At 43.5% G+C, this 10,092-nt stretch overlaps 1 long non-coding RNA gene across 2 annotated transcripts in view; it reads left to right on the forward strand.

Moving 5' to 3' along the window:
* The first annotated feature begins 1,920 nt into the window (after positions 1-1,920).
* LOC135098367 (uncharacterized) overlaps positions 1,921-10,092 on the forward strand; it is a 61,528-nt gene continuing 53,356 nt past the window's right edge. For both annotated transcript variants that reach the window (XR_010266901.1, XR_010266902.1), the window contains exon 1: positions 1,921-3,095. This is a non-coding gene — a long non-coding RNA (uncharacterized LOC135098367). The remainder of the gene's footprint in view (positions 3,096-10,092) is intronic.

The raw sequence follows: 10,092 nt of genomic DNA on the forward strand, positions 1-10,092 counted from the left end.
GTTTTTGAGACATTGAACAATACCAAGTTTGCTCTGCCCCAATCAGAAATTTTAGAAAGATCAGAAGTCAAGCGTTCTGTGGCTTCCTTGCGTGAAATGTTTACCTCCTGAAGGCTTGGACGTCTATGAAAAGACGTGGAAAAGTGCAGGGTGGTATCATCAGCGTAGGAGTGGATAGGACAAGAAGTTTGGTTTAGAAGATCATTAATGAATAATAAGAAGAGAGTGGGTGACAGGACAGAACCCTGAGGAACACCACTGTTAATAGATTTAGGAGAAGAACAGTGACCGTCTACCACAGTAACAATAGAACGGTCAGAAAGGAAACTTGAGATGAAGTTACAGAGAGAAGGATAGAAGCCGTAGGAGGGTAGTTTGGAAAATCAAAGCTTTGTGCCAGACTCTACCAAAAGCTTTTGATATATCCAAGGCAACAGCAAAAGTTTCACTAAAATCTCTAAAAGAGGATGACCAAGACTCAGTAAGGAAAGCCAGAAGATCACCAGTAGAGCGGCCTTGACGGAACCCATACTGGCGATCAGATAGAAGGTTGTGAAGTGATAGATGTTTAAGAATCTTCCTGTTGATGATAGATTCAAAAACTTTACATAGGCAGGAAATTAAAGCAATAGGACGGTAGTTTGAGGGATTAGAACGGTCACCCTTTTTAGGAACAGGTTGAATGTAGGCAAACTTCCAGCAAGAAGGAAAGGTAGATGTTGACAGACAGAGCTGAAAGAGTTTGACTATGCAAGGTGCAAGCACGGAGGCACAGTTTCGGAGAACAATAGGAGGGACCCCATCAGGTCCATAAGCCTTCCGAGGGTTTAGGTCAGCGAGGGCATGGAAAACATCATTGCGAAGAATTTTAATAGGTGGCATGAAGTAGTCAGAGGGTGGAGGAGAGGGAGGAACAAGCCCAGAATCGTTCAAGGTAGAGTTTTTATCAAAGGTTTGAGCAAAGAGTTCAGCTTTAGAAATAGATGTGATAGCAGTGGTGCCATCTGGTTGAAATAGAGGAGGGGAAGAAGAAGAAGGAAAGTATTGGAGATATTTTGGCTAGATGCCAGAAGTCATGAGGGGAGTTAGATCTTAAAAAAATTTGACACTTTCTGTTAATGAAGGAGTTTTTGGCTAGTTGGAGAACATACTTGGCATGGTTCCGGGCAGAAATATAAAGTGCATGAGATTCTGGTGATGGAAGGCTTAAGTACCTTTTGTGGGCCACCTCTCTATCATGTATAGCACGAGAATAAGCTGTGTTTAACCAAGGTTTAGAAGGTTTAGGACAAGAAAATGAGTGAGGAATGTATGCCTCCATGCCAGACACTATCACTGTCTGTGCATGAAGTAACAGTTTGTCAGCTAGAGTGTTTCCTCCCAGCATCTCAGCACTGCCGCCAATACCTGTCATCTCTCCTCTATTTTATCTCAACTTCATGATGTATGCAGCGCCATCAGTTTGGAGAGAGCTGCCAAACTCTCTTACACACACACACACACACACACACACAGAAGGAAGCAGATATGCGTGTGTGTGTGCGTGTGTGTGAGAGTGTGAGACCAGCTGTCATTTTCTCTCCTTTGTAGTCGCACCAGTGACAGTGTGACGGGCAGAGTCGCTACTAGGCAGTATGAGCTGAAGACAAAACACTACAGTTCCAGGGAGATTTATGTAATTTTAAGTGTGAAAAAAAAATACTTGCATGCTACTTTGATGAAAGTTGTGTGAAATCCGTTAGTGAAGATATGCGTATCGATCTGTTTGGGGCTTCGTTCAAGGTTTCATGGATTGTTTCATATGAAAGTGAGGTTTTCCAAGTTTCCAGCGGCAGTTCCTGTTTGGCTGCCCTCCTGTACAGTGAGTGTCTCACTGGGGTAAGCTTATACGTTCTCCACTGGATCCGCTAAGGTATTTGTGCCTACGATTTCTTTAACATTGCTGCAACAAGACATCTCATGTACGTATGTGGCTAAATATTAAGAAGAGTCGTGCGGCCCTATTTCCTATTTTTTTGTGCTCTCACCCCTCACAATGTTGGGTAGCTGGAGGGAAAGCGGGGTTTCGGGTGGAAAAAGCTAAAATAGAGCCAAATACCGCCTCTCACCACCAAAACTAAACAGGGAGCTGCACTACTGCTACTGCTGCTGGTGCTGCTCTATTTCATATTTACCGGTTTAGTTAGGTTAGATTAGGTATAATTAAGTTTAGTTAGAATGGTAGCAGCAAGAGCAAGAACACAGCGGCCATCACAACAACATGAACAGCAACAGTAGTGCAGCTCCCTATTTATTTTTAGTGGTAAGAGGCGATAATTGGCTCTATATTACCTTTCCACACCCGAAAACCCCGCCTTCCCACCAGCTTCCCTTCACTGTAGGGGACACGAACCGAAAACCCCGCCTTCCCACCAGCTTCCCTTCACTGTAGGGGACACGAACCGAAAAAAAAAAAAAAAAATAGGAGAGAGGGCTGCACGATTCTTCTTAATATTTCCCCGTAATGGTATATACACACATGCATGTGAGAATATGATAAGAATTGTCTGCTGTATGGATCATGTACACCTTCAGAAACTGACAACGGAGTTTTAATACAGACCAGAACAAAAATTATATGTTTTGATATGAGAGAGTGATATGATCAGTGCGTATGAAGTTAACACAAAATATGATGTAATCTTGAATATGTACGGGTGCCTTTAATTTATTAGGAAAAAAATATATATATACCATTCAGGAGAAAATTCGTTTGTTTTATAATTGGGTATTGTGTCATGAATCACGATGTCTTGAGTACCTGACGGGAGTCGTGGTTGTTCGTATTCGCCCGGGTTTCGGGACGGTCCTGTGTATTGCCATGTTTTTCTTGTTTTATGCATTTTTGTATGTATATTTGTAGATCATATTATGAATATTTATTTTTGTGTGCCTTTTGCATATTACTTAGGTGAGGCTTAGTATATAATTATAGGGAAGTGAGGTGTTATCAAGTGCGTTCTGGGTGGCCAGTGGTGACGTGACCAGGGCTGTGTCAACACCAGGGTGGTGTTGGTTGTGTGGGGTGCACCTGGGCCCTGTGTTGGCCTTTGAAGGTATGTTAAGCACTATAAATGTCTCTATTTGACTGTGATTATTATGTGTGTTGTTAGATGTGGGTATGGTTCTGGGAAAATGTGTGGATTGCCTCCATACGGTGCATAGCTGTGCAGGATTTATGTGGTGACGTGGCTACGGTGCAGGGAGTAGGTGGTGCAATGCCGGCGACCCGACACATTGTGAATTACCAGGGGTTGTGCGGGGTGCGCCAGGTTCCTGTGGTGTCCTTCCAAGCTGGGAAGGTTTAGGATGCAATGTGGGTGTCCAGTGACGGGAGGTACCGCCTAAGTTACTTTGTTTTGTGAATGTCTTTGATGAAGTTCAGGGTCAATTGTTTTCATTCTGTGTGATTCATGATAGCTGTCTGTCACTTGTAGTGTGTTCCTTGAAATATTTTGTGTTGTGTTTCGTTGCCAGCTGCTCACGATACGAGGCACATGTCAGCACCAGGTGGTTTGCTGGGGAAATTATTCCAACTGGCACTTGCAGCTTGAAACGCTTTGGGAATTAAAGTTCAGACGCCCTGCCCGGTTTATCATTGGTCATCCTACACTACTACTTGATGCTACTACTACTATTATTTACTGCTACTACTAATACTTCATGCTACTACTACTACCACTACTACTACTGCTACTACTACTACTACTACTACTACTACTACTACTACTACTACTACTACTACTACTACTACTACTACTACTACTTGCTACTTTTACTACTTGCTACTTTTACTACTTGCTACTTTTACTACTTGCTACTTCTACTACTACTACTACTACTACTTGCTACTTCTACTACTACTACTACTACTACTACTACAAGTACTACTACAACCACCACCACCACCAGCACCACCAGTCCCACTAGGAAATCACAATGACGAGGGCAGCCAGGGATGTATGTCTCCGTGCTCCCTCTCGACTGCCGCCGTCCATGCCACGCGGTGCCTCGCCGCCGCCTCATAACACTGCTGGTTTGTGGATTCCTGCATTCTTAAGGTGTCGCCTTACAACCTCGCCCTCCACCACCACGACTCCGGGGACACAGAGACACTTTTCCTTCGCGTGTTTGTTCCACCGCACGGATGTACTTATATGAGGAAATCGTGAAAGAGAGAGAGAGAGAGAGAGAGAGAGAGAGAGAGAGAGAGAGAGAGAGAGAGAGAGAGAGAGAGAGCGCGAGCAAGACTGGGAGTGACAATTTATGGGGCTACTTATCGGTCTTTCAATGTGTTTTATGGTCCATTAGTCTGCTTCCGTCGATCTAGTAACTATGTAGTTCTGTACTCTCTCTCTCTCTCTCTCTCTCTCTCTCTCTCTCTCTCTCTCTCTCTCTCTCTCTCTCTCTCTCTAGTTGCAGTACTCTCTGAACTTACGCTTATATTGATGACTTATTTATTATACTCCTTTCTCGTTCTACCAAGCTCCATAAGTCTCTCTCTCTCTCTCTCTCTCTCTCTCTCTCTCTCTCTCTCTCTCTCTCTCTCTCTCTCTCTCTGGGGAAAGCAAGTAAAACAACTGGAATTTGTTTAAGAGAAAATAAAACAGCGTTTCCTTCACACGTGTGCAAAATTATTCGCTTATTGAAAACGCTTCGAGAAGAAGAATAATAGAAAAAAAAGAAAACACTGTACACTTTTGGTTCACGATCCTGCTTACGTTCTTCTTTCTACCCAGAGAGAGAGAGAGAGAGAGAGAGAGAGAGAGCGTGAGTGAGCGAGTGAGCTGCACCTGCTTATCCTTTCCTTTCACATTCGTGATATCCCCTCCCTATCTCTGCGTGCGTCTGAGTATCTGTGTGTCTGATGCGGGGCTGAGTATCGTGAACCCTGAGTTATGAGTGTAATTTCCTCTGCAATTTCCGTCACTTTACGCTTTTTCCCTTGTTTATTGTCCCGTCATTGAGCGAGTGAGAGGCGAGGTGGCGATAGCGCTCAGCTTGGCGATAAAGTCACGTGTTGGTTGTGCCTTCTTTATGTAAACGGAGAGGGAAGGTATGGATGGATTAGTGAATGAGTGAGTGAGTGTATGAGTGAGTTAGGGAAGGGATGGATGGACTGGCGAGTGAGTGACTGAGTGAATAATTGAGGGAAGGGATGGATGGACTGGCGAGTGAGTGAGTGAGGGAATGAGTGAGTGAGGGAAGGGATGGATGGACTGGCGAGTGAATGAGTGAGTGAGGGAATGAGTGAGTGAGGGAAGGGATGGATGGACTGGCAAGTGAATGAGTGAGTGAGTGAGTGAGTTAGGGAAGGGATGGATGGACTGGCGAGTGAATGAGTGAGTGAGGGAATGAGTGAGTGAGGGAAGGGATGGATAGACTGGCGAGTGAGTTAGTGAGTGAGTGAGTGAGTTAGGGAAAGAATGGATGGGTTAATGAATGAGTGAATGAGTGAGGGACGGGATGGATGGGTTGGTGTATGAGTGAGTGAGTGAGTGAGTGAGTTTTTCTCCTTCGACACCTGTTTGAATGGAGATGTGCTTGAATTGTGCATTGGTTTGTAAGGAGACGTGGTAAAAGGAGACGTGGCATGTCGGTTCACATTCGCGAAGGCTTCTCAGCTTATCGGAAAACGAAATACGAGTGTACCTGTCATGAAACTGTCGTCATTCGTGTATGTGCGCAGCTCCAGAATTTTTACATCCTTGGCTCTTACCGAAACCCTGACAGTGACGATACTATCTTTGACTGCTTGTTAATGGCAATGGCAATGATTCAAGATGAGGACCGAAAGGCAGCCTTTGTTTTTGCTGGTGATTATAATGCCCATCACCGTGAATGGCTTGAATCAGTTTCTCCAACTGACTCCCATGGTCGTGCTGCTCTTGATTTTGCGAATGTCTCTGGATGTTCTCAGTTAGTTGTGGGTCCAACACATCTGGCTGGCAATCGGCTTGATCTTGTCTTTACCGACGTACCAGAGACAGTCAAGGTAACCACTATGGCAACTCTTGGCACATCAGATCACTCTGCGATTAGTATTTAACTTAACTTGAGACAAAATATTCCTGCATACACAGTCACCAAAGAGGTCTTCTTGAAGGGGCGCGTTAATTGGAGCTCTGTCAGAGAAGACGTTTCTCGTATTCGTCTAGGACCGGTCTTGAGCAACCCTGATCCTGTCTCAGCATTGAATGAGGAACTGAAGCGTATTATCTCTCGGAGGGTTCCTGTAAAGAAAGTTTGTTTGCGCTCCAACGACAAGGCCTGGTTCAACATTGATTGTCGTACTGCTAGAGACACTAAGCAAGCGGCTTATCGCAGGTGGTCACACTTAAGGACACGTGAAACTTGGGATGCGTGCACTGTTGCCAGAGCTTCCTGTGCGGCAGTCTACAGGACTGCTGAGAGCGAATATTTTACCTCTGCGAAAGAAAAACTATCCACTGCATCTGACCCGCACAAGTGGTGGTCCACGCTGAAGTCAGTTGTCTTTGGTTTGCGACCATCTCTCCCTGCTCTGCTTTCTGATACTGGACAGCTGATCACAAGTCCAAAAGGCAAAGCTGATCTGCTGATGAAACACTTTGACTCCAAGCTCTGTCGAGCTCTAGCCCCCACCAGCGAGTTGCCTCCTGCCATGCCAGTCTTGACAAAACTGGCTTTTAGGTCTAAGGAAGTCATGAGACTACTTTTAGCACTCGACTCCCATGGCGGCACGGATCCACTTGGGATGTTTCCTATGTTTCTGAAGGAAACAGCTGCAGTTCTTGCTCCCAAACTGAGTGCAGTCTTCAGACGCCTAATCCTGACCGGTAGTTTCCCCATGTGCTGGAGAAATGCGAACATCACAGCGATCCCTAAAGGCTCTCCATCATCTGATGCCAGCAACTATAGACCAATCTCTATCACGCCGTTACTTTCTAAGATCTTTGAACATGTTATTTCTGGTCGTCTCTCTCGTTACCTTGAACACTCTCATTTGATACCAGCTAATCAGTTTGCTTATCGGAAGAACCTAGGGACTACGGATGCGCTACTCACTATCTCTCATAAGATTCAGCAAGCTCTTGACTGTGGGCATGAAGCCAGGGTAGTCCAACTTGATTTCTCTGCAGCTTTTGACCGAGTCAACCATGCCGGTCTTCTCAGGAAGCTGCAATCTTTTGGTGTCGGTGGCCCGGTACTGTCCATCTTGACTCAATTTTTGACCCACCGCACCCACCGTGTGTGCGTTGATAGTTGCTACAGTGACTGGTACAGCGTCCACTCAGGTGTTCCCCAGGGTAGCGTACTGGGACCTCTGCTGTTCAATGTCTACACTTCCGATCTACTACAAATCACTAGCAATCCTATTTACGGATATGCAGATGATGTGACACTTGTTGCTACTGTTGAGTCACCGAATTCACGTCTTGATGTTAGTACATCCCTGAATGAGGATCTCAGACGTATATCTGACTGGTGTCGCACCTGGAACATGAAACTGAATGCATCAAAATCAAAATGCTTGTGTATTTCACGCTCTCGCACGCTAAATCCCCTTCACGGCCCTCTGCTTGTTGATGGCGCGCCTCTGACAGTATGTGATGAGCTTGATATTTTGGGTGTCAGATTCGACTCAAAACTGTCTTTTGAACGGCACATCAGGCGTCTTGTCAGTTCTGCCTCGCAAAAGCTTGGCGTTGTGAGGAAGGCTTACCGGATTTTTGGTGACCAGTCTATCTCTGCCAGCTGCTTCCGGTGTTTTATTCTTCCACTGCTGGAGTATTGTGCTCCTGTGTGGTCTTCCACAGCTGTGTCCCACCTCCGTCTCATTGACAGAGTTGTCTCCTCCGCTAGGTTCCTCTGTGGTGGCGAAGCAGCTTGGGATCTTGGTCACCGACGCAATGTCAGCAGTGTCTGCATGCTATATAAGATCCATGCCAACCAGCTTCACCCGCTGAATGCCTCCATCCCAAATGCATTTGTGCCCACCAGAAACACTCGACTTGCGTCAAATTCACATGCGCGCTGCTTACAGCAGGTTAGGTGTCACACCAGTCAGTTTCAGCGAAGCTTTGTTCCTTGTGCTGTAAGACTTTGGAACATGCTTGACGAGGGCACATGCACTGCGAGTGATGTGCAAAAATTCAAGTCTGCTTCGAACAAAATCTTGAAGAGTCTAGTCAATTAAACTCTGGTTGCTTTTGCAGCTATACCTGTGATAAATTATGTAACTATACCTGTGATTTTATACCATCAAGTTTTAAGTAGTTATACTACATTTACTCGTGTTGTCTGACATATATTAAATAAGTCAGAATTGTTGATTTTTTTTGTTGAATTTTTTTGTGAGTTTTAATAATTCTCAGTTCGTTGAGGCGTTCTTTATAATTGTTTAACCTATTTTCTCCTCCTGCTCTGATTTCATCCTACTATTGTGCTAATTGCTTTTCCTTTCTTCTTTCTACGGTCAAGGTGGGTGGGGGTTGTCATCTGGCAACTTACAGCGCTTGCGCTCGTCCCACTCTGCCTTCTCCGTTAGGTTTAATAATAATAATAATAATAACTTCGTTAATTGATATTGAATCAGGATTGAAAATTGATGTGTTTCTCTTTTCTTTATTCACGTCAGTCTCGTAAAAAAAATAAAAAAAAGATTAGGAAATACACGAAGAAACGTTAAGGAAGAATACATTTCATGTAGATTTGCTGGCTCTAACGAGGGTATTTGTGATAAGCTGCACGGATCTAAAGGCAAAAGATGTAGATAATAAAGGTGAAGGGTTGTGTACAAGTGTGAAAATGCACTCTGCCTCTCTTTCTGTATGTCTGATTCTGTCTTTCTGGTTGTCTGTATTTATGTGTGTGTCTTTCTGCAGAATCTAAACCTTAGAAAACGTTTATATTTTGGAGAAATCATAAAGCGAGAATCACACAACCGTAAAAAGAACACGATTATGAGCCATACAAAATATTGTGATCACCTTTGTTTATAATCAAGCCTTTGATAAATATTTCCTTGTTCTTGGAGAAAATTTTCTTCATATAAAAAAAAGTGATAGTATTTTACAGACATAAGAGAATGTCCCAAAAATATAGTCATGCTACTCCACGATAGACATGAGGACAAAACATTTTTCTTGCTATTCTCGGATGCCTGTAAAACACTAAAACATTTTCTTTTCTCCTATCTTGTTTTCATAATTAATAAGATTTTCTGAAACGCGTAATTCATAACTAAAATTTTCTGAAACGCGTAATTCATAACTAAAATTTTCTGAAACGCGTAATTCATAACTAAAATTTTCTGAAACGCGTAATTCATAACTAAAATTTTCTCAAACACGTAATTCATAACTAAAATTTTCTGAAACACGTAATAGTAAAACGTTTAACATCAAATCCGGATTATAAACAAAAAATAATGGCAAAACTAATGTAATATTGGGTCGCAGTTACTGCAGCAAACCACAGCCTTGACAACTCTGTCATGCATTCTTTGAGCACTTGCACGTTATGAATATATACAATAGATGCTCAGCTTTCCCTTGAGCATATACAGACACAGTGAAGATGTCAAGCAGTGGTCTCTTTAGCTTGTTTTTAATGACAGGAATACAACCTAAGAGTAAGACACGTGCGTCTCAAGAAGAATATAATTTGCCAAGTTTTTCCCTGTTAAAACCAATAACAAACACACAACTTGCTGGATATCTTACCTTGGTTTTACTAGACATTTATATACCTTGATATCTGCTCAAAATCTCTGAAATATCCAAGCAAACCCTCTCGCTTTGCTCGTCGCTAGCATTCAGTCGGTGTGGGAAGCTCCATGTGGCGTGCAACAGATGCCTTTCACCGCCATGCCACGTCCCGCTGCTCCATTGCCTGCACACACTGCTGCTGCAAAAATTACTTCCCTCATTCCGTGCCGCCAATAAATGCAACTTAATGACCTACGAGAAACATAATTAGTACTACACTTGTTTATTTTTAACTTGTCTTTCACTAGAGAAACAATTTTTTGAAAGGGGAAATAATACTGATGTGCCTGTTTGTGTAATT

Source organism: Scylla paramamosain, unplaced genomic scaffold, assembly GCF_035594125.1.
Source record: "Scylla paramamosain isolate STU-SP2022 unplaced genomic scaffold, ASM3559412v1 Contig58, whole genome shotgun sequence".
Lineage (NCBI taxonomy): Eukaryota > Metazoa > Arthropoda > Malacostraca > Decapoda > Portunidae > Scylla > Scylla paramamosain.